Source organism: Chiloscyllium plagiosum, unplaced genomic scaffold, assembly GCF_037043375.1.
Source record: "Chiloscyllium plagiosum isolate Xiang-an unplaced genomic scaffold, Cpla_swu_hap1 HiC_scaffold_15, whole genome shotgun sequence".
Lineage (NCBI taxonomy): Eukaryota > Metazoa > Chordata > Chondrichthyes > Orectolobiformes > Hemiscylliidae > Chiloscyllium > Chiloscyllium plagiosum.
The window spans coordinates 10949742-10955741 of NW_028270153.1; the positions used below are offsets into that span (position 1 = coordinate 10949742).

Consider the following 6000-nt stretch of genomic DNA (forward strand, 5'->3'; position numbering starts at 1 on the left):
TTGCACCTTCTCTAGTAGGTACATCCACAAACTGAATCAGAAAATTGTCTTGTACACACAAATTCCTCTACATCTAAGCTTTTAACACTATGGCAGTCCCAGTCTATGTTGGGGAAGTTAAAATCCCCTACCATAACCACCGTATTATTCTTACAGATAGCCGAGATCTCCTTACAAGTGTGTTTCTCAGTTTCCCTCTGATTAATACAATCCCAATAAGATTATCATCCCTTTCTTATTTCTCAGTTTCAACCAAATAGCTTCCCTGGATGTATTTCCAGGAATATCCTCCCTCAGCACAGCTGTATTGCTATCCCTTATCAAATACACCACTCCCTCTCCTCTCGTCTCCCTTTCTATCCTGGAACATTAAGCTGCTAGTCCTGCCCATCCCTGAGCCATGTTTCTGTAATTGCGATGATATTCCAGTCCCACATTCTAACCATGCCCTGAGTTCAGCTGCCTTCCCTATTAGACCCCTTGCATTGAAGTAAATGCAGTTTAATTTATTAGTCCTACCTTGTCCCTGCCTGCCCTGTTTGACTCACTTCTGTTCTCAACTGTACCCATCTCAAAATTATCTCTTTCCTCACTATCTCCCTGGGTCCCAATGCCCACCCTACAAGTTTAAATCCTCCCGAACAGCTCTAGCAAATCTCCCTGCCAGTATATTAGTCCCCTTCCAATTTAGGTGCAAACTGTCCTTCTTGTACAGGTCACTTCTACCCCAAGAGAGATTCCAATAGTCCAAAAATGTGAATCCTTCTCCCATACACCAGCTCCTCAGCCATGCGTTCATCTGCTCTATCCTCTTATTCCTGCCCTCTCTAGCTCATAGCACCGGGAGTAATCCAGATATTACTACTCGAGGACCTCCTTTTTAAATTCCTGCCTAACTCTCTGTAATCTCCCTTTTCTATTCTTCCTATATTATTTATATTCTGAAATATTAAGCTGCCAGTCCTGTCGATCCTTGGACCGTGTTAAGTTGATGAAATTGGGCGTACCTACAAGTGGAACTTACCGTGCGATAGGATATGCACTGTGGAGCTCTAGAGACCAATTCCGTACAAATCCTGGAAATGATACAGCTGGTGAGGCCTCTAGAAGAGGGGTGTCTGTTATTTAAGAAGTGACTGGAAGAGACAGGGAACAGTGATGGGGAATATTTTGGAGTGTATGGAGTTTAAAGCAGATTCAGTTTGAGGAATAGAACTCTAAGCTACAGTTTAGTGTAAAGTGGGGAGACAGTGACATAGTAATATCATCATTGGATTAGTTAGCAATCCAGAAGTCAGGCTAATGCTCTGACACATGCTCAGATCCCACTGAGCAATTTAAATTCAATTAACATCATGTCAGTGAGTGACCATTAAGGTGGTCATTGTCATAAAATCCCATCTGGTTCACTAATGCCTTTTGGGGAAAAGGGAATCAATCATCCTTACCTGGTCTACTATCAGAAAGTCAACTACTTCCACTGGTCTAACAATGCACACTTCTACCCTTACTTTAGTCTATCTACTGAAACCTTTATCCACATTGTGTCATCTCCAAGCTTTATTACTTCAGTATTCAGCCAGTCTACCATTGTACAGTAAATTTCACCTCATCCATCTATATCCTATTCTGTCTGCAACTGGCGTCACCCCATTTCATTTCAATTCCGAAAGAGTCTTAATTTTCAATCCTCATTCTAAATTTTCAACCCTCCAAGGCAGTTACCCTTCCAATGTCTGGCCTCATTAAAGTTGAAACTTTATTGCTGGAACAGCACAGCAGGTCAGGCAGCATCCAGGGTACAGGAGATTCGACGTTTCGGGCACAGGCCCTTCTTCATTCCTGAAGAAGGGCCTGTGCCCGAAACGTCGAATCTCCTGTACCCTGGATGCTGCCTGACCTGCTGTGCTGTTCCAGCAATAAAGTTTCAACTTTGATCTGAGAACCTCACTTTCTCCTGGCCTCATTAAAGTCTGCAATCCCATTCACCCTTAACTGTCCATTTTCTCAATTCTGGCTCCCAGTTCCAACAGTTCCCAACCAATCTGAACCATACCTTCCGCTACTTCTGCTGTATGTTTAAATGCTTTTCCTAAATTACTCCACTTCCCTTTCCTCCTTTTGCGACCCTCCTTGAAACTCAACTGACCAATCTTCAGTTCAGCTACAAATGTCTCTTTTATCTGTCATATCTTTGTAAAGTCTTAGGAGCAGTAGAACAGAAGGATTTATACAGTGGGACCCCTCACTCACAAATGCCCACATTTACAAATGAAATCCCATAGAACTATTAAATTTTAAGAATCTGAAATAAGGATCTTCTGTATTGTGTTTTGACTTGCCACAAATCAAGTTAAGAGGAGTACTCAGGAATGGAGTTCATAACCTAGAGTGTCTGTATATAGACAAAAAGTCTTACAAATCTAATGTTATCTTTACTGCACCTTTGTTTTGCAATAGTATTACATATTGACCAGATTTCAAATTCTCAGCTACTGCTTTCTCATCTCCATCCAGAGAGCAAAGCACATAACTTGGATTTATCTTTTTGCAGTTTAAAGATGTGCTGCGCTGTTTAAGGTACCATTTTTCAGGTGAGACTTTAAACCAAACTTTGTCTTGCAGAGAAAATGGTTTTCTGGTGTCATAGAATCTCTACAGTGTGGAAGCAGGCCATATATCTGTAACCCTGCATTTCCCATGGCTAACCCACCTAGCCTGGATGTCCACATCCATGGACACTATGGGCAAATTCAACATGGCCAATCCAGCTAACCTGCACATCTTTGGACTGTTGCAGGAAACCTGAACACCTGGAAGAAACCCAGGCAGACAAGTGGAGGGTGTGTAAACTCCACACAGACAGGTTCCAGAGGGTGGAAGTGAACCTGGGACCTGGTGCTGAGAGGCAACAGTACTAACCACTAAGCCGCCGTCCTGCCGACATGAGGTTAATTTTGTGTAATGCACTTTTTATGTTCTTAGAATGTCCCAAAATGAAATTCACAGGCTGCACACCACTCTGCTACTTCACAAGCAAAGTACCTTGACAAAGATTTATACCCCCCAAAAAAAATTAACATTTATTGGTCATTTATCCATAAAACAATTAGTTAAACCGACTGTCCTAACGCCTACATCAGAACTTCTAAAATATCTAAGTTGATTAAGCAGAAGATACATGTGGATTACATAACCTGCAACTAGATTTATTTTACAAATGTATGTATAATCAATGGAAAAACTGTCAAGAAACAGCTTATTGGAATGAGTCTGGCCCCACAATCATCTACCGGAGGCAAGAATGCTGTCAATTATGTTGAAGTAGGAAAATACACCGGGCCAAAAATATTTCCATAAACTAGTCATTCGTCCTAATTGGGAACACTTTGGGTTTAAATCAATAGTACACAACATGCCCAGTTATTAATGTTAACCATTAACAAAACTTGATTGTTAACACCATTTGAAAGTACAGTAGGCAAATGGATCTTTTTGAAGGTAGTGTACTACTAAGATACACATGCCTAAAAAGGACAAAAGTTCAATCACCCTATTTTTTGATACATTAGTAAGCATTCAGCCTGCTGTGACATCCTCAGGATACTGAAACAAAAAAAACTTATATCCCACCCTTAATTGCTATCTGGTACTCCTGTAACAAAATGCAAGTAACATACTGACTATATTACTGTATGAGTAGACCAGAACTCTAGACTAAAAATCCAGTCAAGAGTTCAAATGCCAAAACAATAGTGAGAGAATTCAGTGATATAAATCAGGATTTTTAAAAAAGTTCACAGCAACACTAAGTGTGAAACCTGAGGTTTTCTTATAGATTAAGAAAGTTGGATTGATCAATGTTGGAAATCTGCTGTCCTTGTGCCCAGCCTAACCCACAGCAATATGGTTAACTCAGTCGCTATAACAGAAAGAAGCTCACTATCTCTCACTACAAATGCTACCCTGTGGCACCCACGCGAATGAATTAAAATAGAATACAACGTCTACCCTCTTTCCTCTTCAGCAGCAAGGAAGAGACTTTGAGACCAACGCGGATGTGGTGCCCCCCGACAATCAGACAACCTGACAAACATTTATTTTTCAACAAAAGCAACGGTGCGGATCTATGCTGCAAAAGGATTATACACTAGACAATTACGATTGCGACTGACAACGAAAGTAACAACAAAATAAGGGTTAGGATGGACAACCGAGACAAAACTAAGTCCTGGCGATGACACTGCACTTTCAGACACGACGACAACAACAACGAGCCTGATTCTATGACCAGCGATGAGTCAGGTCAAGAGGGGAACATAAAAGAAATAATTATTCATTCGGATCTAAATGAGCATGCAAAGACGCTTTTGATTAATGAAAACAAACCAAAAGCGAGGCTTTTTTTTCCCCTTGTAGTATTTTACCTTTCGTCTGTTCTGATCAAGCAGGTGGTGGAGGGTGAGTGTAGACAGTGAGGGACTGGCCTGAATCAGCAGCGGGGATCCAGAGGGCTGGGCCGCGGGATGACGACGGGCTCGTTTGGTTTTTTTCCCCCCCTCCCTCACTCACTCTGTCGCTAAGGGCGGGAACAGAGTGAAGAACAGGCCGGAGCCTGCGGCCTAGGCCCCGCGCCGTTCCTTCCCCAACCCGCGCACAAACAGGAAAACACGCACCGCTGTTGCTTTCGAAAGGCCGGACGACGAATCGGAAGAGATGAAAGAAATGACAGCTACCGCCCCGGATTCAAGGAGTTAATGGTCGGGAGGGCTTTTCTTTCTTCCCTTCTCCCTCCCACCCTTTCTCGCGTGCGCTTCGCCCAACGCCTCTTGTTTACATTTAAATGGCCAGCGAGCGCAAGCGCGCACGGACGGACGGGCGCGCCCACGCCTCTACCAACAGCGCGCCGCCAGCCCGCGCGCGCAGGCGCAGCCGCGACTGCCCACTCACCCTCTCGCGGTGCGCAATGAAAGCGCGTGACACCGGCCCTCTGACGTCAGTCGCATTGACGCATTCCCCTGACCCCGCCTACTCAACCGCCTCGAGTTGGTTTGAAATTCCCGCCCAAACCACTGCTGTTGTCCTTCGGTAAAGAAACGGCGAGGTGGAGGTTATTCAGGAGTGTTGCATAAAACTTGTGTGGAACCTTAGAATCGTCTAGTACGTGAGTAGGCCCATGTCGTCTGTTTGCCCAAAACATCCATACCATGCAGGCAGTCCCCGGGCTCTGAAGCGTTTCCCTTGTGGAGTTCCCGACCTCACCATCAAGCCAGCAGATAAAGGGTGTGCAGTGGTAGTCTGGTGCACTGACCTCTACACCGCTGAAGCCAAACGGCAACTCGAAGACACCTCCTCCGACCGCCCCCTCGACCATGACCCCGCTCCCCCATCACCAAACCATCATCTCCCAGACCATACAGAACCTCATCACCTCAGGAGATCTCCCACCCACAGCTTCCAACCTCATAGTCCGGGAACCCTGCACTGCCCGGTTCTACCTCCTTCCCAAGATCACAAGCCTGACCATCCTGGCCGACCCAGTGTCTCAGCATGCTCCTGCCCCACTGAACTCATCTCTACCTACCTCGACACTGTCCTATCCCCCCTAGTCCAGGAACTCCCCACATACGTTCAAGACACCACCCTCGGCCTCCACCTCCTCCAAGACTTCCGTTTCCCCGGCCCCCAACACCTCATCTTCACCATGGATATCCAATCCCTCTACACCTCCATCTGCCATGACCAGGGCCTCCAAGCCCTCCGTTTGTTCCTCTCCCGACGTCCCCAATAGTACCCTTCCACCGACACTCTCATTCGTTTGGCCAAACTGGTCCTCACCCTTAACAATTTCTCCTTCGAATCCTCCCACTTTCTCCAGACCAAAGGGGTAGCCATGGGCACACGTATGGGCCCCAGCTATGCCTGTCTCTTTGTTGGCTACGTAGAGCAGTCGATCTTCCGTAGTTACACCTGCACGTCTCCCCACCTTTTCCTCCGCTA

The 6000-nt window shown here is 45.4% G+C and overlaps 1 protein-coding gene across 5 annotated transcripts in view; it reads right to left on the reverse strand.

Annotated features, from left to right (window-relative positions):
• oser1 (oxidative stress responsive serine-rich 1) overlaps positions 1–4856 on the reverse strand; it is a 53693-nt gene extending 48837 nt beyond the window's left edge. For 2 of the 5 annotated variants that reach the window (XM_043710857.2, XM_087994722.1), the window contains exon 1: positions 4428–4652. The gene's annotated coding sequence lies outside the window, so the exon portion shown is untranslated. Of the gene's footprint in view, positions 1–1024; positions 1124–4427; positions 4653–4676 lie in introns of those variants that run through there. The other 3 variants (XM_087994723.1, XM_043710856.2, XM_087994724.1) reach the window with 3 other exon arrangements.
• Between the last annotated feature and the right edge of the window lie 1144 nt (positions 4857–6000).